Source organism: Papio anubis, chromosome 1 (assembly GCF_008728515.1).
Source record: "Papio anubis isolate 15944 chromosome 1, Panubis1.0, whole genome shotgun sequence".
In the NCBI taxonomy this organism is placed as follows: Eukaryota; Metazoa; Chordata; class Mammalia; order Primates; family Cercopithecidae; genus Papio; species Papio anubis.
Window position 1 is genome coordinate 205,815,264 of NC_044976.1, and position 21,220 is coordinate 205,836,483.

General features: G+C 40.7%; 1 protein-coding gene across 2 annotated transcripts in view; it reads left to right on the forward strand.

The window, feature by feature from the left end:
• Window positions 1-21,220, forward strand: part of EDARADD (EDAR associated death domain) — a 124,715-nt gene that overhangs the window by 3,734 nt on the left and 99,761 nt on the right. The gene's annotated exons all lie outside the window — the stretch shown is intronic.

A 21,220-nucleotide genomic window follows, 5' to 3' on the forward strand; every position in this document is an offset into this window, starting at 1 on the left:
AGGAGATGTTACATAAAGATATTGGACAGTCAGGCGTGGTGGCTCACACCTGTAATCCTAGCACTTGGGGAGGCCAGGGCAGGTGGATGACGAGGTCAGGAGTTCAAGACCAGCCTGGTTAACATGGTGAAACCTTGTCTCTACTAAAAATACAAAAATTAGCTGGGTGTGGTGGTGGGCACCTGTAATCCCAGCTACTTAGGAGGCTGAGGCAGATAATTACTTGAACCCGGGAGGCGGAGGTTGCAGTGAGCCAAGATCGCATGACTGCACTCCAGCCTGGGCAACAGAGTGAGACTCCATCTCAAAAAAAAAAAAAAAGATATTGGACTAAGGTTGGTGTTTAAATGGACCCTATTTGGTAGTTACTCGACTGTGTAGTAATATTTTAGTTGTTAAATGAGGTGGCATCTTTTCATCATTTGGCTTTTCTGCCTTGTACTGAGAGCAGGCACCAGATAATCAGCTTTTGGTGTTGCTTAGCAAAATGACAGCTCTTTCCGTAAAAAAAAAATTTTTTTTTTTTTGCAAGAGAAAAGACGGATTTATATTCATGTATGTATGGGAGTTCAGGGGAAAATGTGACTCTAGCTCTTTCGTTTAAAGCTCATTAGTTCTCTTGGAGCTGGAGACATTTTTTTCTCTTCTGCTCTTTGGGTTGTGAGGCTGAGAGATTCTAAGACACTAAGCCTTGCCTTTGTAATCCTGTTTTATAACGCTGTTTTCTCCTTTGAAGACTAACTCTCGATCATTTAGATACTAAAAGCCTAGACACAGCACAATTTATTCCTATAATGTACTGACCTCAAATACCAAGGAGGTATTGCAGCGCCTACCCAGGAAACAAACCTTGGCTTCTGCACAAATGACTTAAACACGTGAAAGTGCCAGGATAAACCCAGGGATTTTCAGAGAAAATATCAGAATGAGGGAAAAGGCTAGAATATAGAATGTCAGATATACTTGGGTTCGAATCTAGCATTCTCCCTTCTTGACTCCGTGACCTTGGACAAATTAATTAAACTCTCTGAGCTTCAGGTTCCCCAGCCATAAGATGATAGATAATATCTGTGATCTGGGAGAGCCAAGTTGGCATCCCTTTATCAACAAAGACAACAAAAGTTACCGGTGAGTCAAGGGTTCAGGGCTCAGCTGGCATGGCAATTTCCTAAATTCCTGTGGCTACAAGAAAAACCACACTCTTGTTAAACTCCCTAACGGTAGGAATTATCAGGCAAATTGTCAGATACTTCCTAAGTCTGATGTACAATCCAGACCACTACAGCCCCGATTGGACAGAGACTTGTCTCTACAAAAGAAAAATTAAAAAAATTAATTAGATGTGGTGGTGCACACCTGTAGTTCCAGCTACTTGGGAGGCAAAGGCAAGGGTGAATTGAGCTCAGGAGGTCAAGGCTGAAGTTAGCTGTGATTAAGCCATTGCACTCCAGTCTGGACAACAGAGCTAGATCCTGTCTTATGAAAAAAGAAAAAAGAAGTGGAGATTTCAGGTACTTAGGAGACTAAAAGGAGGAAAGAGTTGCCTTATGACATCCATCCAAGATCACACAGAGATTCGTCTACTGGCCTGGATAAATTATTACTGTGTGGTGACCAAATATATCAGACAGGATCTGTTAGGTAAACAGAAGCAACTTCAAATATTCAGGACAGAGGGATTTTAATTCAGGGACTTTTTTTTTTTTTTTTTTTTGAGACAGAGTCTCGCTCTGTCACCCAGGCAGGAGTACAGTGGTGCCATCTTGGTTCACTGCAACCTCCACCTCCCATGCTCAAGTGACCTTCCACCTCAGCGTCTCAAGCAGCTGGGACCACAGGTGTGAGCCACTGTGCCCAGCTAATTTTTATACTTTTTTGTAGAGACAGGGTTTTTCCATGTTGCCCAGTGTGGTCTCAAACTCCTAAGCTTAAGTGATTTGCCCACTTTGGCCTCCCAAAGTGCTGGGATTATAGGTACGAGCCACCACGCCCAGACCGGGATACTTTTTTTACAGTAGTGATGAAGGACTGAGAAGCCAAACTGGACGGTGAGGTGAATCAGAGATCAGCCAGAGTAGGAAGGCAGCCAACATTAAGGACACAAGGAAAGAAGCAGCATTGCCAGAGCCTGGAAACGGGTGTTGGAGTGACACCCAAAATAGTCTCATTTTAAGGTTTTTGTAAAAACCAAAACCAAAAACAAAAACAAAGAACCCTGCTGTATTGACATACAGTTGACACACAACAAAGTGCACATATCTGAGGTACAAAATTTGACAAATCGTTGACATATGTATACACCCGTGAAAACATTACCGCAGTCGATACGGTGAACAAGCCTATCATCTCCAATAGTTTCCTCATAACCCTGTGTAATTCCTTTCCCCTATGCCACCAGTCCTTAAGCAACAATGATCTACTTTATACCACTATCGATTCCTTGGTTTTGTTTTATATTTTATTTAATTTTATTGAGATGGAATCTTGCTTTGTCACCCAGGCTGGAGTGCAGTGGCACGATCTCAGCTCACTGCAACCTCCACCTCCTGGGTTCAAGCGATTCTCCTCCCTCAGCCTCCCGAGTAGCTGGAATTACAGGCGCCCACCACCACGCCCAGCTAAGTTTTGTATTTTTAGTAGAGATGGGATTTCACCATGTTGGCCAGGCTGGTCTCGAACTCCTGACCTTCAGTGATCTGCCCACCTCAGCCTCCCAAAGTGCTGGGATTACAGGCTTGAGCCACCATGCATGGCCAAATTTTATATAAATATATTCATTCATACCATAGGTATTCGACTTTGTCCAGCTTCTTGCATTCAGAATAATTATTTTCAGATTCATCTATGTTGTTAGTATCAGTGGTCCCTTTTTATTGTTCCATAATATTATGGCTTTTGTGTGGCTATACCACAATGTGTTTATTCATATTATTCATCACCTACTGATGAATGAATATGGTCATTTGGGTTGTTTCCAGTTTGGGGCTATTACAAGTAATGCTTTTCTGAACATCCATGTACAAGGTTTTGTTTATTTATATGCCTTCTTTTATCTTAGGGAAATATTTAGGTGTTGGAATGCCTGGATTATGTGGTAGATGTATGTTTAACATTTTAGGAAATTGTCTAATGGTTTTCTAAAGGGGCTTTGTCACTTTATGGTCTCACAAGCAGAATAGGAGAGTCCCAGTTGCTTCCATATTTACCCACAATTGGTATTGTCATCTGTTTCTTTTTTGAGACAGGGTTTCGCTTTGTCATCCAGGCTGGAGTGCAGTGGCATGATCATAGCTCACTGTAACCTCAAGCTCCTGGGCTCAGTGATCCTCGCACCTTGGCCTCCCAAAGTACTGGGATTACTTGTCATCTTTTTAAATCTCTGCCATCTAAAGAGTCTGCAGTGGCATCTTGTTGTGGCTTTAATTTGCATGTATGGAACAACTGATGATGTTGAGCATCTGTTTGTGTGCCTCTTTGCCACCCATATATCTTTCTGGTGAATCTAGATCTTTAGCCTAGTTTTAATTGTGCTGTTTGTTTTCTTATTGTCAAGTTTTGCGAGATGTTTATTTATGATGGATACAAATCCTTTATCAGTTAGATGCTTTGCAAAACACTTCCCCAGCTGTGGCTTGTCTTTCTGCTCTTTTAGCAGTGTCTTTTGTAGAGCAGAAGTTTTCATTTTTGATGAAGTCCAAGTTTTCATTTGATGTTATTATTCTATGGATTCCACTTTTGGTGTTGTGCCTAAGAAATGCCTAACCCAATGTCACCAAGGGTTTTCTCCGTTACTGCTTCTAGAAGTTTTATTAGATCTAGAATCAATTTTGAGTTAATTTTTGTATACTGTGAAGTATTCAAATTCTTTTTTCTTCCTCATCAATATCCAGTTGTTCCAGCAATATTTGTTGTAAAAGCCATCTTATCTCCACTGCCTTGCCTTGTGCCCTTACCAAACACTTATTGTCGATTTATGTGTGGATCTACTTCTTAAATATTATTTGTGGGCTGGTTGCAGTGGGTCATGCCTATAATCCCAGCATTTTGGAAAGCTGAGGTGGGAGAATCACTTGAGCCCAGGAGTTCAAGACCCCATCTTATTTTTTTAAGTTAAAAAAAAAAGTATATAAACATATATAAAATTACATATAAATATATAATATATAATATATTTATATTATATAAATATATTATATATTATATAAATATATAATGTATAAATTTAAATATATGTAATTTATATTTATTTATTTATTTTTTTTATTTATTATTATTATTTTTTTGAGACGGAGTCTTGCTCTGTTGCCCAGGCTGGAGTGCAGTGGCCGGATCTCAGCTCACTGCAAGCTCTGCCTCCCGGGTTTACGCCATTCTCCTGCCTCAGCCTCCCGAGTAGCTGGGACTACAGGCGCCCACCACCTCGCCCGGCTAATGTTTTGTATTTTTTAGTAGAGACAGGGTTTCACCGTGTTAGCCAGGATGGTCTCGATCTTCTGACCTCGTGATCCGCCCGTCTCGGCCTCCCAAAGTGCTGGGATTACAGGCTTGAGCCACCGCGCCCGGCCATTTATATTTATTTTTATATAATTATATATTTATATATAATTTTATACATATTTATATATTTATATGTTTTTATATATTTAATAATATATTATTTATATATTTATATATTATAGGCATAAACCACTATGCCTGGCCCAGATCTATTTCTGACATCTCTACTCTCTTTCATTGATCCATGTGTCAATTTTTGTTTGTTTGTTTTATCATCTGATATGGTTTGGATCTGTGTCCCCGCCCAAATCTCATGTCAAGTAGTAATCCCAATGTTGGGGGTGAGGCCTGGTGGGAGTGATTGGATCATAGGGGCGGATGTCCCTCTTGGTGCTGTTCTGGTAGTCAGTGAGTTCTTGTGATATCTGGTTGTTGAAAAGTGTGTCACATCCCCCACATGTTCCTTCTTCAGCCATGGTTCATGCCTGTAATCCCAGCACTTTGGGAGGCCAAGGCAGGAGGACCACTTGAGGCCAGGAGTTTGAGACCAGCCTGGACAACATAGCAAGATTCCGTCTCTACACAAATGATTTGTTTGTATATATGTATGTACGTATGTACGTATGTATGTATGTATGTATGTATTTTTACTTAAAAAAATAAGATGGGATCTTGAACTCCTGGTCTCAAGCAATTCTCCCACCTCAGCTTCCCAAGGTGCTGGGATTACAGGCATAAGCCACCACAACCACTCCACAAATAATTTTTAAAAAGAAGTACATCCACTTTAAAAGAAGTACATCCAGCTCCCCTTTTGCCTTCTGCCACAGTTGTTTCCTGAGACCTCCCTAGAAGCCCAGCAGATGCCAGCATCATGCTTCCTATACAGCCTGTGGAACCGTGAGCCAAGTGAACCTCTTTTCTTTATAAATTACCAGTCTTGGCCAGGCTCAGTGGCTCAAACCCGCAATCCCAGCACTTTGGGAGGCCGAGGTGGGCAGATCACTTGAGATCAGGAGTTCGAGACCAGCCTGGACAACATAGCAAGACTCTGTCGCTACAAAAAATTAGCTGGGTGTGGTGACATGCACCTGTAATTCCAGTTACTTGGGAGGCTGAGGCAGGAGAATCTCTTGAACCCAGGAGGTGGAGGTTGAAGTGAGCCAAGATTGCACTACTGCCCATCTCAAAAAAATAAAAAATAAAAAAATAAATTCCCCAGTCTTGATAGTATTTATAATATTTAACTTAATTCCTATAGTTAAAGGAATTAACAACAGTTTTCATTTTATAGCAATGCAAGAATGAACTAATACATTATCCCAGATACATGTCTATCTTACTGCTAATATGAAGCTATTTGGTCTATCATAGCCTTGTCTTGAAATCAGGTGGGGTCAGCCCTCCACCTTTGTCCTTTGGCGGAGTTGTTTGCCCACTCTATAAACTCTGCATTGCCACGTCACTTTTTAAATGGCTTCTCAATTTCCACAAAAAAACTAGCTGGGATTTTGATCATAATTACTTTGAATAGATAGATCAACTCGGAGGAAATTGATATCTTAACAGTAATGAGTCTTCCAACCCATGAACAAGGTATACTTCTCCATTTATTCATATCTTCCTTAATCTAGCTCAGCGATGTTTTCAGTTACCAGCATACAGGTCTTTCACATCCTCAGATTAATCCTTAAGTATTTCATCATCTTTTAGAATTCTATTGTAAATTGTAGTTCTTAATTTCCATTTCTGATTGATTGTTGCTGGTAAACAGAAATATAATTCATTTGAGTGTGTTGATTTTGTGCTCTGCAAACTTGCTAAACTCACTTATTAGTTCTAGTAGCTCTTTTGTATAATCTATCACATTTTCTACATAGATATCATGTCATCTATGAATAAGAGTTTTAATTTCTTTCCAATCTGATGCTTTTTATTTCTTTTTCTTGGCTTGATTCCACTGGCAAGAACCTCTAGTGGAATGCTGAATAGAATTGGTGAAAGCAGACATCCTTGCATTGTTCCTGATCTTAGGAGAAAAATACTCAATTTTCACCATCGAGTATAATGTTAGATGTAGTTTTTTTGATTTTCTATAGCAGTTTGAGGAAATTCCCTTTTATTCCAAGTTTACTGAGACTATCAGGAATAGGTGTTGGATTTGGTCAAAAGTTTTTCTGCATCTATTGAAGTGATCACATAGGTTTTCTTTTCTCTCTCTCTCTCTCTCTCTTTCTCTCTCTCTGTCTTTCTGAGACAGGGTCTTTCTCTGTCACTCATGCTGGAATGCAGTGGCACAGTCAGGGCTCAGTGCAGCCTCAATCTCCCAGGCTCAAGCGATCCTCCCACCTCAGCCTCCCAAGTAGCTGGGACCACAGGTGTGTGCCACCACACCTAGCTAATTTTGTTTATCTTTTGTAGAGACAAGGTCTCACTATGTTGCAGGATGATCTCAGACTCCTAGGCTTAAGTGATCCTCCAGCCTTGGCCTCCCAAAGTTCTGGCATTACAGGCATGAACCACTGCACCCAACTAATTTTTAAATTTTTTTATATTTTGTAGAGAGAGAGTTGCTCTCACTATGTTGCCCAGGCTGGTCTTGAACTCCTGGCCTCAAGCAATCCTCCCACCTTGGCCTCCCAAAGTGCTGAGATTACAGGAATGAGGCACTGTGCCTGCTTGGTTTACTTTACTTCATGAATCTCGTGTCTGATTTCTTAGATTTGTAGGTGCATAGTTTTAATCAAGTTTTGAAAACTTTTGTCTGTTCTTCCTCCAAATACATTTTTCAGTTGGCCTCCCTCCTTTGGAGGCTCTTTTTATCTACATGCTAAGCAGCTCTAAGTTGTCCCACAGTTAACTAGGGCTCTCATCATCCTTTGTTGTTCTTATTTTTCTCACAGTATGTCATTTGGTTTAGTGTCTACTGCTATGTCTTCAAATTCACTAACCTTTTTTCAGCAATGTTTAATCTGCCTTTAATTCCATCCAATGTATTTGTCTTCTTGTAATTGGTCATTTCTTCAATGGAACTTTGATTTAGGTATTTTAAAAATACCTCCCATATTTCTACTTTAACTTCTTGAACACATGAAATGCAATTTTAATAACATCTAAACGTAATTCTTAATGTAACAGATCTGACACTAATATCTGTGTCAGTTCTGGGACAGTTACGATGGATTCCTCTCTCAGTGTGGGTCATGTTTTTCTGCCTCTTCCCATGCCTGGAAATCTTTGGTCGACTGCCAGACATTGTGACTTTATCTTGCTGGGTGCTGGATATTTTTATATTCCTGTAAATCTTCTTGAGCTTTGTTTTTTGAAAACAGTTGGAGCTTCTCGTGTCTTGCTTTTAAGATTTGTTAGGTGGGTGTGGAGCAGTGCTCTGACAGAAGCTAATGACTCGCCACCACTGAGCTGAGACCTTTTTGAGCATGTTACTCAATGCCCTGTGAATTATGAGTTTTTCCAGTCGGCCTGGTGGGAAAAGGCATTGTGTCCTTTTGGTCCTCTGTGTACACTGGGCACCTCTAATCTTTTCTGATAGTTCTGTCCTTGGCCTTGTATAGATTGTGTCCACACTTGTGCTGATTGGCACTCCACTGAGTACTGAAGGAAACCCTGTCCAGATCTTTGTGTAGCCCTTTCCTGCCTGGTATTCTGACCTACCGACACCAACTGCTTCAGTCTCCCTAGACTCTTAGCTCTATTTCTTCAGTGCAGGAAGTTGGCCAGATTTGCCCTCAGTTTCTTCTTCCCTGCATCTTGGCCTGGAAGCTTTCTCAAGGCAGTAACCTGAGTCAGAGAGCTCATCTCTCTCTCTCTCTCTCTCTTTTTTTTTTTTTTGTTTCAGGGATCATTGTTCACCTTTGCTTAATGTAGAGTATCTGGCCAGGTGCGGTGGCTCATGCCTGTAAATCCAGCACTTTGGGAGCCCGAGGTGGGTGGATCACCTGAGGTCAGGAGTCCGAGACCAGCCTGGCAACATGGTGAAACCCCATCACTACTAAAAATACAAAAATTAGCCAGAGGTGGTGGCGTGCACCAGTAGTCCCAGCTACTCAGGAGATTCATGCAGGAGGCAGGAGAATTGCTTGAAGTCAGGAGATGGAGGTTGCAGTGAGCCGAGATTGCACCACTGCACTCCAACCTGGGCGACACAGTGAGACTCCATCTCCAAAAAAAAAAAAAAAAAGTAGAGTGTCTTGAAAACTACATTTTCACATATCTTGCCTGTTTTTTCAGTTGTTTCAGGCTAGACAATACCTCCAGTTCCTGTTATCTCATCTTGGCTTGAAGCAGAAACTAAGGGTTTTATTTATTTTATTTTATTTTAGACAGAGTCTCACTCTGTCACCCAGGCTGAAGTGCAGTGGCATGATCTTGGCTCACTGAGACCTCCGCCTCCCAGGTTCAATCGATTCCCCTGCCTCAGCCTCTCCAGTAGCTGGGATTACAGGCGCCCGCCACCACGTCCAGCTATTTTTTCTATTTTTACTAGAGATGGGTTTCACCAAGTTGGCCAGGCTGGTCTCAAACTCCTGACCTCAGGTGATCCACCCACCTCAGCTTCCCAAAGTGCTGGGATTACAGGCATGGGCCACTGCACCCAGCCCATTTTATTTCATTTTTGTAGAGATGAGTTCTCACTATGTTGCTCAGGCTGGTCTCAAACTCGTGGGCTCAAGCAGTCCTCCAGCCTTGGCCTCCCAAAGGGCTGGGATTATCGGCGTGAGTCACCACGCCCAGCCACAATATTTTTCAAACCCTAAAATGAGACATTTGGGCTAAGATGTTTTGGCTTATTTATTTATAAAAAGGGACCTACTCAGACATAGGCTACTGTTGATATACATTTCATAACTGACTCTAATGAAAAATAAAGAGGAAAAACATAGTCAGAGTATACTATTGATTGGGCACTGTGGCTTATGCCTGTAATCCTAGCACTTAGGGAGGCAGATGCTGGAAGATCACTTGAGCCCAGGAATTCGAGACCAGCCTGGGCAACATAGCGAGACCTAGTCTCTACAAAAAATTAAAAAATTATCCGTTTGTGGTGGTGTACACCTGTAGTACCAGCTACTTGGGAGACTGAGGCAGGGGGATCACTTGGGCCCAGGAGTTTGAGACCACCTTGGGCAACATAGTGAGACACTGCACTGCAGCCTGGGTGACAGAGTGAGACCCTGTCTCAAATAAAAAGAAAAAATCCAATCCCAATAAGTAATATAAAATATTTGGAATCCAGTCAAAATTAATTTCTGTATCTCCAAAAGGTCATAAAACTTTCATCATATAACTCATAATATTTACCACCATCAACATCACAAGCAAGCCTCTGGCTGGCATTTAAGGTCTTCAGTTGGGCTTTTCCACCTCTTTCAAACCTTATGTCCCATAGAAATCTTTACTTCAGCCAAGTGTTATTTAGCTATTGTTCGATTTCTCATTGTATAACCATTCACGTTATTCTCTTGTCTTCATAATCTTTGTTCTCACCTCCTCTTACCCCAGCCCTCATCCAGTCTGTCTTTCTTTTTTTTTTTTTAGACAGAGTTTTGCTCTTGTTGCCCAGGCTGGAGTGCAATGGCACAATCTCGGCTCACTGCAACCTCTGCCTCCCGGGTTCAAGCGATTCTCCTGCCTCAGCCTCCCTGGTAGCTAGGATTACAGGCAGGTGCCACCACACCTGGCTAATTTTGTATTTTTAGTAGAGATAGGGTTTCTCCATGTTGGTCAGGCTGGTCTCAAACTCCTGACCTCAAGTGATCCATCCACCTCGGCCTCCCAAAGTGCTGGGATTATAGGCGTGAGCCACCGTGTCCAGCTTTCATCCTGTCATTCTTACGACACTCTTACCTCTTGTTAGTCATGTGAACTTTCAACTCTAAAAAATCTTTCTCTTATATTTCTATTTCTTTTAAGCTTTATAGTACTTACTTTCCGTATCAATCATTTGACAATCCATGATCCAGCTATGTATTTTTCTTTTACTATCTGTGTATGTCTTCCCAAAAATATGTAAATTTTTGAGGTAAGGAATATGCCTTTTTGAAACAAGTTTTTAGAGACAGAGTCTTGCCATGTTGCCCAGGCTGGTCTTGAACTCCTGAGCCAAGTGATCTGCCTGCCTCGGCCCCCCAAAGTGCTGGGATTACAGGTGTGAACCACTGTGCCCAGCCTATAGCTAGTTTCTAGTAAGTCTTGAAGCAAGGTATTGTCAATCCTCCAAATTTGCTGTTCTTCTTCAATATTGAATTGGCTCTACTAGGTCTTTTGACTCTTCACATACACTTTAACATCAGTTTGTTGATATCCACAAAGTAACTTGCTGGGACTTTGACTGAAATTGTGTTAAATCTATAGATCAAGGTGGGAAGAACTGTCACCTTGATGATATTGAGTCCCCTTACCCATGAGCATCAAATATCTTTTCATTTATTTAGTTCTTCTTCGAGTTCTTTCATCTTTTCTTTTATTATTTTTCCTTATACAGATTGCAGAGGCCAAAGCGACTTCATTTGGATCCTAATCTGCCATTTTGGCTTCTGATTAACCCCTGTTCCAGGAAGCCATCTAAGATTTCCAGTTTATCCTTTGTTTTTTGTATAAGAGCCAGTACTTATCATAAAATTGTTATCATACTTCAACTATCCTTGATGTTATCATACTTCAATTGTCCTACACATCCCTTCTGAACCACAACTTCTCTTTGGTATGTAAGTGCTGGGTGTAAGGGATAAGAGTGCAGGGATCCACCATCTTGTCTCGCTGCCACCCAAGACACAGTCATGGCTTCTGTTCAGAAGTCCCTATTAACTATTTCTTTCTAAGAAACTTGTAACCACCCAAGGGGTTCATGTTGCCTGCTGCCTAGACAGAGCCTATTCATCAAGATGGAGGAATTGGCCAGGCACTGTGGCTCACACCTGTAATCCTAGCACTTTGGGAGATGCAGGCAGGCAGATTGCCTGAGCTCAGGAGTTCAAGACCAGCCTGGGCAACATGGTGAAACACCATCTCTACTAAAATACAAAAAATCAGCCAGGTGTGGTGGTGTGTGCCTGTAGTCCCAGCTACTCAGGAGGCTGAGACATGAGAGTTGCTTAAACCCGGGAGGCAGAGGTTGCAGTGAGCCAATATCACGCCACTGCACTCCAGCCTGGGTGACAAAGCGAAACTCTGTCTCCAAAAAAAAGGCAGGGGAATTGCAATAGAGAAAGAGTAATTCACACAGAGCTGGCTGTGTGGGAGACCAGAATTTTGTTATTACTCAAATCAGTCCCCCTCAGCATTTGGGGAACAGAGTTTTTAAGGATAACTTGGTGAACTGGGGGAGGCCAGTGATCCAGGAGTGCTGATCAGTCAGAGATGAAATCATAGGGAGTCAAAGCTGTCTTCTTGCACTGAGTCAGTTCCTGGGTGGGGGCCACAAGACCAGATGAGCTAGTTTATTGATCAGGGTGGTGCCCCGTGATCCATCAAGTGCAGGGTCTGCAAAATATCCAAAGCACTAATCTTAGGAGCAGTTTAGGGAGAGTCAGAAGCTTGTAGCCTCCAGCTGCGTGACTCCTAAACCATAATTTATAATCTTGTGGCTAATATTAGTCCTACAAAGGCAGTCTAGTCCCTAGACAAAAAGGAAGTCTTTGTTTAAACTGTCACCTATAAACTAAATTTCTTTCAAAGTTAGTTCAGCCTACACCCAGGAATAAATAAGGACAGCTTGGAGGTTAGAAGCAAGATAGAGTCGGTTAAGTTAGGTCTCTTTCGCTATCTCAGTCATAATTTTGCAAAGGCAGTTTCAATCCAACTTTGTCAGCCTCTTTTTTCAGCCTCTCGGCTTCCTTGGACTTTAGAGGTAGGTTTGCATAGGTACCCCCCATGAAACATAGATCTTGTACAGATTTTGTTAGATTTATATCTAAGTATTGCATTTTTAGAGGTGCTAATATAAATGGTACTGTGTTTTTAATTTCAAATTCTACTTTTTCATTGCTGGCGTATGAAAAAGTGATTTGGCTTTTGTATATTAATGTTGGATTCTGCAACCTTGCTGTAGTTATTTATTAGTTTCAGGAGCTTTTTGTTGTTGTCATTGAATATTTCAGATTTTCTACATAGACAATCATGCTATCTGCAAAGACAGTGATAATTCTTCCTTCCCAATCAATATATTTTATTTCCTTTTTTTTTTTTTGTCTTATTGCCTTAGCTCAGACTTCCAGTATGATGTTGAAAAGGAGTGGCAAGAGAAGACATCCTTGACTTGTTACTGATCATATCAGAAAACTTCTAGTTTCTCACTATTCATGGATGTTGGCTGTAGGTTTTTAGATGTTTTTCTTTGAGACGAAGTTTTGCTCTTGTCGCTCAGATTGGAGTGCAGTGGCACAATCTCAGCTCACTCTAAGCTCTGCCTCCCAGGTTCAAGCGATTCTCCTGCCTCAGCCTCCCAAGTAGCTGGGATTACAGGCGCCTGCCACCATACCCAGCTAATTTTTTTGTATTTTTAGTAGAGATGGGGTTTCACCATGCTGGCCAGGCTGGTCTTGAACTCCTGACCTCAAATAAATCACCTGCCTTGGCCTCCCAAAGTGCTGGGATTACAGGCATGAGCCACCGTGCCCAGCCCCTTCTTACATTTCTGATATTAATGATTTGTGTCTTCTTTCTTTTTCTAGGTTAGCTTTTCTAGAAGCTTGTTGATTTTAGTGATCTTTTTAAAGAGGCAGCTTTTGGTTTTGTTGGTTTTTCTTTATTGATTTTCTGTTTCCAATTTTATTGTCTTAGGCTCTAATTTTTATATTTATTTTCTTCTCCTTTCTTTGGATTTGATTTGATCTCCTTTTTCTGTTTTCCTAAAGTGGAAACATAGACTATTGATTTAAAATCTTACTTATTTTGTAATATATACATTCAAACTATAAATTTCCCTCTAAGTACTGCTTTTGCTGAATCCCACAAATTTTGATAAGTTGTAGTTTCATTTTCATTTAGTTCAAAGTATTTTTAAAATTTATCTTGCAATTTCTTCCTTGACCCATGTGTTATTCAGAAGTGTGTTGTTTGATCTACAAGTATAATATTTTGAGATTTTCCAGATATCTTTTTATTATTGATTTCTAGTTTAATTCCACTGTGGTCTAAGAGCAGATATTGTGTAATTTCTATTCTTTTAAATTTGTTGTGGTGTGTTTATGACTAAGTCTGTTGTCTATCTTGATGAATGTTCATGTGAGCTTGGAAAGAATGTGTGTTGTACTGTTGTTAGACGAAATAGTCAATAGACATCAGTAATATCAAGTTGACTGATGGTGCTATTGAATTCCACTATGTTCTGTTCCTACTCATTTTCTGCCTGCTAGATCTGTTCCCTCTCTCCCTGCCTCCCTGCCTCTTTTCCTTCCTTCCTTCTTTGAGACAGGGTCTTGCTCTGTTTCCCAGGCTGGAGTGCAGTGACATGAACCTCCTGGGCTCAAGTGATCTTCCCCACCTCAGCCTCCCAAGTAACTACAGGTATGCATCACCACACCCAGCTAATTTTTTTATTTTTAGTAGAGACAAAGTCTCACCATGTTGCCCAGGCTTGTTTCGAACTCCTGAGCTCAAGCTATTTCCAACCATAATAATAGATTCATTTAGTTCTTGCACTTCTGTTTTTGCCTTGTACATTTTGATGCTTCGTTGTTAGGTGCATACACATTAAGGATTGTTACGTCTTCTTGAATAATTGACCCCTTTATTATTATATAATGCCCCCTCTTTAGCTCTGATAACTTCCTTGCTCTGAAGTCTGCTCTTTCAATATTAATATAGCTATTTTCACTTTCTTTTGATTAATGTTATCATGGTATGTATCTCTCTAATTTTTACATTTAATGTCCATGTGCCTTTATATTTAAAGTGGGTCTCTTGTGAACAACATATAGTTGGGTCTTTTTTTGATCTACTCTGAACTCTGACAATCTCTTTTAATTGGTTTACTTAGATCATTGATGTTTAGAGTGATTATTGATATAATTGAGTATCTACCATATTTGTTACTGTTTTCTATTCATTGTCTTTATTCTTTGTTCCTATTTTTGTCTTCTACAGTTTTTCTGCTTTTTGTGATTTTAATGAAGTATTTCATATAATTCCATTTTCTCTCCTTTCTTAGTATATCAGTTATACTACTATTTTTAAACTTTCTTTTTCTTTAGTTGCTGTCCTACAGTTTGCAATATACATTTACAGCTAATACAAATCCACTTTCAAGTAGCATTATACCATTACACAGGCAGTGCAGGTACCTATAATAACAAAATAATCCTAATTCTTCCCTCCTATTTCTTATATCATTATTGTAATTCATTTCACAGATACATAAGCATACGTAAATATGTATGTATGTAAGCATACATAATTGAGTACATTGTTGTTGTTATTATTTTGAACAAACTGTTATTGTTAGTTAAATTAATAATAAGAAAAATAACCAGGCCAGGCGCGGTGGCTCATGCCTGTAATCCCAGCACTTTGGGAGGCCGAGGTGGGCGAATCACCTGAGGTCAGGAGTTCAAGACCATCCTGGCCAACATGGTGAAACCCCATCTCTACTAAAAATACAAATATTAGCCAGGTGTGGTGGCTCATGCCTGTAATCCCAGCTACTCAGGAAGCTGAGGCATGAGAATCACTTGAACCCAGGAGGTGGAGGTTGAAATGAGCTGAGATCACGCCACTGCATTCCAGCCTGGGCAACAGAGTAAGACTCAGTCTCAAAAAGAGAAAAAAAAAAGAAAAAAGAAAAATAACCAGCCTGGGCAACATTGCAAGACCCTGTTTCTACAAAAGAAATTTAAAATTAGCCAAGATTGGTGTTGCATGCCTGTAGTCCCAGCTACTTGGGAGGCTGAAGCAGTAGGATTGTTTGAGTCCAGGAGGTCAGGGCTACCGTGAGATATGACTGTGCCATTGCACTCCAGCCTGTTTAACAGATTGAGCCCCTGTCTCTAAGGGAAAAAAAAGAATGTTTTCGTTTTACTTTCATTTTTTTTTTTTTTTTTGAGACAGAGTCTCACTCTCTTACCTAGGCTGGAGTGCAATGGTACAATCTTGGCTCACTGCAATCTCTGCTTCTGAGGTTCCAGCGATTCTCCTGCCTCAGCCTCCCAAGGAGCTAGGATTACAGGCGTGCACCACCATGCCCAACTAATTTTTGTATTTTTAGTAGAGACGGGGTTTCACCATGTTGGTCAGGCTGGTCTTGAACTCCTCACCAAAGGTGATCCACCTGCCGTGGCCTTCCAAAGTGCTGGGATTACAGGCGTGAGCCACCACGGCCAGCCTACTTTCATTTTTTTCTAAAGATCTTCCTTTCTTCTTGTAATCTGAGTTTCTGACTTATGTCATTTTCTTTTACTTTAAAGAACTTCTTTTAACATTTCTTCCAAGCATGACTGCAGGCAAGACATTCTCTCAATTTCTGTTTATCCGAGAAGCTTTTTATCTCTCCATCATTTGTGCAGGATAATTTTGCAGGATATAGAATTTCAGATTGGTGACTTTTTTTCTCTCTCTCAGCAACACTTAAAAAAATTTCACTTCACTTTCATCTTGCTTACATTTCTGAAGAGAAGTTGGGTGTAATTGTTACTTTTGGTCCTCTATAAATAAGGTGTTTTTTTCTCTCTGTCTTCTTTCAAACTTTTTTCTTTATATTTGATTTCCTAGTTTGAACGTGATATGCCTACATGTAATCTTTTGGCATTTATCCTGCTTTGCATATTCTGAGCTTCCTGGATATGTGGTTTGGTGTCTGACATTATTAATATGGGGGGAAATACACAGTCATTGTTCAAATAGGTTTTCTGTTCCTTCCTCTCTTTTCCTTCTGATATTCTCATTATGTGTATGTTAAACCTTTAGTAGTTGTCTTACAGTTCTTAGATATTCATTCCAGTTTTTTTCCAATCTCTTTTCTCTTTGCGTTTCCATCTTGGAAGTTTCTGTTGACATATCCTCAAGCTCAGAGGAGATTTTCTTCCTCAGCCATGTCCAGTCTACCAATGAGTCCATGAAAGACATTCCTTCGCTTCTGTTACAGTATTTTTATCTCTAGCATTTCTTTTTTGATTTTTTTCTTAGAATTTCTGTCTCTCTGTTTACATTGCCCATTTGTTCTTTCATGCTACCTACTGTGTCCATTACAGCCCTTAACATACATATATATATATGTATGTTATATATTTTGTTTATTTATTTATTTATTTAGAGACAGAGTCTTGCTTTGTCGCCCAGGCTGGAGAACAGTGGCATGATCTCGGTTCACTGCAACCTCTGCCTCCGGGGTTTGCGCCATTCTCCTGCCTCAGCCTCCTGAGTAGTTGGGATTACAGGTGCTGCCACCACACCTGGCTAATTTTACTATTTTTAGTAGAGATGGGTTTTTGCCATGTTGGCCAGGCTGGTCTCAAACTCCTGACCTCAAGCTATCTGCCCGTCTCGGCCTCCCAAAGTGCTGGGATTACAGGTGTGAGCCACCACGCCCAGCCCAGCTCTTAACAAATTAATAATAGTTATTTTAAATTCCCAGTCTGATAATTCCAACATTCCTGCCGTATATATATGAGTCTGATTCTGATGCTTGCCCTGTCTCTTCGAACTGTATTTTTTTGGCTAAGCCTGTAATCCCAATACTTTGGGAGGCCAAGGTGGGCAGATCACGAAGTCAAGAAATCGAGACCATCCTGGCCAACATGGTAAAACCCCGTTTCTACTAAAAATACAAAAATTAGCTGGGCGTGGTGGTGGGCGCCTGTAGTCTCAGCTAGTCGGGAGTCTGAGGCAGGAGAATGGCTTGAACCCAGGAGGCAGAGGTTGCAGTGAGCCGAGATCGTGCCACTGCACTCCAGCCTCATGACAGAGCGCGACTCCATTAAAAAACAAAACCTGTAATTTTTTTGCCTTTTTGTGTGTTATGATTTTTTCTTAACCTGCTGGACGTGATATACTGGGTAAAAGGAACTGATATTCACAGGTCTTCAGCAATGTGGTGTTAAGGTGTTGGGGGAGGGGAGCTTTCCCTAGTCCTATGATTACATCTCAGTCTTTTTGTCAGCCTATGACTCTGAATTGTGAACTTCCCAAGTGTTTCTCAGTCCCACCCACACTCCTTTAGGTGGGATCTGATGGTTAGAGTGGGCTGGAGTTGGGTATTTTCCTTCTTCCTGGTCAGTTAGGCTCTCATGAAGTAGTTTCCCCTAAGATCAGGCCTTGTTAAGAAGAATAGAATGCTCTGGTATATTTCAAAATGGTTCTTTCGCCTCCCTCTTCTGCAAGCACAAGGGGATTTTTCTCCAGTAGTCACTGTGTGAACCTGGGGGAACTTCTAAGGTGAATACAAAAGTGTGGTAAGAGAGCCTGAAGTTTTTATTGCTCAGAGAGTTGCTGGCAACTCAGCAATTCTTCAGTTACAGTTCAGGTTTTCCTACCCCAGAGCTGGTTCCTGGGGAGGTTTCTATGCCCAAAAGTTGTGGGTCTCTATATCCACCTGTCTGTGTCTCCAATTCTGGGGGGCAGGAATTTGCCCTATGACCTTACTTCTCTGATAAATGTAAGAAGACTGTTAGATGTTTCAGTGTGTGGAGCTCTGTACTTGTTAGGACAGAGTGACGACTTCCAAGCTCCCTGCGTGCTGGTCATTATAAAGTTTTAAGTATTTGAGAGCAAAATCACTATTTTATTGTTGAATTGATATATTTTGCAATCTTCATTAATGTAGCATGATTCAACTACTCTACTACTTCAAGCACTTACTGAACTTTTAAATACACCTTTTCCTTATTTATCTCTGAAGCACTTATACTTCAGCTAAAATGAACATCTTATGTACTTAAAATTCTTCTTCTTTTGCATTATTTTCTTTTTATATTCAACATTTAGATCCATAATCTTCAATCCCAAACTCTATTTTTTAAAAACAGACTACAGTGTTTGTAATTGATTAGATCACTAGATGCAGAGAGGGGATGAGGAGAGAGGGATAAAAATTATTCTTTCTAGAGCTACAAGTCTTTGCACTGATTGAAGTAAAAAAATTCTGAGGAAAACTCAGCATTATTGGAAGTTACCTGTTTAAACAGCTAAAGTCAGCCGTGGTGGCTCACACCTGTAATCCCAGCACTTTGAGAGGCCAAGGTGGGAGGATCACCAGAGGTCAGCAGTTCGAGACCAGCCTGGCCAACATGGTGAAACCCTGTCTCTACTAAAAATACAAAGATCAGCTGGGTGTGCTGTCGCATGTCTGTAATCCTAGCTACTTGGGAGGCTGAGGCAGGAGAATCGCTTGAACCTGGGAGGCAGAGGTTGCAGTGAGCCGAGATCATGCCACTGCATTCTAGCCTGGTTGCCAGATTGAGACTCCATCTCAAAAATAAATAAATAAATAAATAAATAAATAAATAAATAAACAAACAGCTAAAGTCACAATCCCTGCCTTCTCAACAAAACAGATACCCTTGAAACTGAAAAAGTGTCTATTGAAATACTGGTGATAGGCAATTCTAAAATTCAGGGTTGGGGCCGGGTGCAGTGGCTCACGCCTGTAATCCCAGCACTTTGGGAGGCCAAGGCGGGCAGATCACCTGAGGTCAGGAGTTCGAGACCAGCCTGGCCCACATGGCAAAACCACATCTCTACTAAAAATACAAAAATTAGCCAGGCATGGTGTCAGGCGTCTGTAAACCCAGCTACTTGGGAGGCTGAGGCAGGAGAATTGCTGGAGCCCAGGGGGTGGAGGCTGCAGCGAGCTGAGATGACGCCACTGTACTCCAGCCTGGGCAACAGAGTGAGACTTCCCTCCCCACCCTCAATCCTGGGCACCCATTAATCAGCTTTCTGTTATTATAAATTGGCTTGTGTTGCAATAGATTTATTATCAGTGGAGTCACACAATATGCATGCTTTTGTTTTTTTCTGGCCTCTTTCACTCAGCATAACTATTTTGATATTCATTTACGTTGTTATGTGTGTCAATAGTTTGTTCCTTTTATTGCTAAGTAGTATTCCATTCTAAAGAGATACCATTTTTTGTTTATTTTTTATTTTTATTTATTTATTTATTTTTAGATGGAGTCTTGCTGTGTTGCCCAGACTGGAGTGCAGTGGCGTGATCTCGGCTCACTGCAACCTCCACCTCTTAGGTTCAAGTGATTCTCCTGTCTCAGTCTCCCGAGTAGCTAGGATTACAGGCATACACTGCCGTGCCCGGCTAATTTTCATATTTTTAGTGAAGATGGAGTTTTACTATGTCGGCCAGGCTAGTCTCAAACTCCTGACCTCAAGTGATCCACCCATCTTGGCCTCCCAAAATGCTGAATTACAGGCTTGAGCCACCGCGCCTAGCCAATATTTTTTTAATCCATTCATCTGATGATGAACATTTGTGTTCTTTCCTGTTTGGAACGATTACAAATAAAGCTGCAGTGAACATTTGTGTACAGGTCTCTGTATGTATGTAAGTTTTTTTTTAAAACTTGGGTTAATATATAAAAGTAGAATAGCAAAATCATACGGTTTGTGTATATTTAATTTTTTATGAAACTGTCAAATGGTTTTCCAAATAGTTGTACCCTTTCACATTCCAACTACCTGGGTATGAGGATATCAGTTCCTCCATATCCTTGCCAATGCTTGGTGTGGTCAGTAGTTTCAAGTTTAGCCATTCTAATAGGTGTTCATAAGTATCTCATTATGGTTTAAATTTTTTTTTTTTTAGAGATGGGGTCTCACTATATTGCCCAGGCTGGTCTTGAATTCCTGGCCTCAAGAAATCCTCCTGCCTCAGCCTCCCAAGTAGCTGGGATTACAGCATGAGCCACCATGCCCAGTTCACTCATTATGGTTTTATTTTATTTTATTTATTTATTTTGAGATGGAGTCTCACTCTGTCGCCCAGGCTGGAGTGCAGTGACAAGATCTCGACTCACTGCAACCTCTGCCTTCTGGGTTCCAGCAATTCTCCTGTCTCAGCCTCCCGAGTAGCTGGAATCACAAGCCACCACGTCCGGCTAATTTTTGTATTTTTAATACAGACAGAGTTTCACCATGTTGGCCAGGCTGATCTTGAACTCCTGACCTCATGATCTGCCCGCCTCGGCCTCCCAAAGTGCTGGGATTATAGGCGCAAGCCACCGGACCCAGCCCTCATTATGGTTTTAATTAGAATTTCCCAAAAGACCAGTAATGTGAGCATCTATTCATGTGTTTACATGCCATCTTCTTTGGTAAAGTGTCTCTCTGAATGTTTTGTTCGTTTTTTTTAATGAGTTGGTTAGTTGGTTTCTTATAATTATTGAGGGTTTTTTATTTTTTAAAATACTCTAGATAAAAGTCCTTTGTCAGATATATGCTTTGCAAATAGTTCCCCCTAGCAGTGGCTGGTCTTTCCAGTCTCTTAAGAGTTTCTCTAGAAAAGCAAATGTTTTAAAAAAATGATGAGATCCAGTTTTTAAATATTTTCCCTTAGGATCATCTTTTTGGTGTTTTGCCTAAGAAATCTTGGTGTAACCCACAGTTATAAAAATTTCTACTATGTTTTCTTCTCAAGTTTTGTCATTTCAGCTTTTACATTCATGTATAAGTCTTTGAACACACATGTGCTTTAATTGCTCTTGGATGAATAAGAGTGGAATGAGTGGGTCATATAATAGGTGTACATTTAAATTTTTAA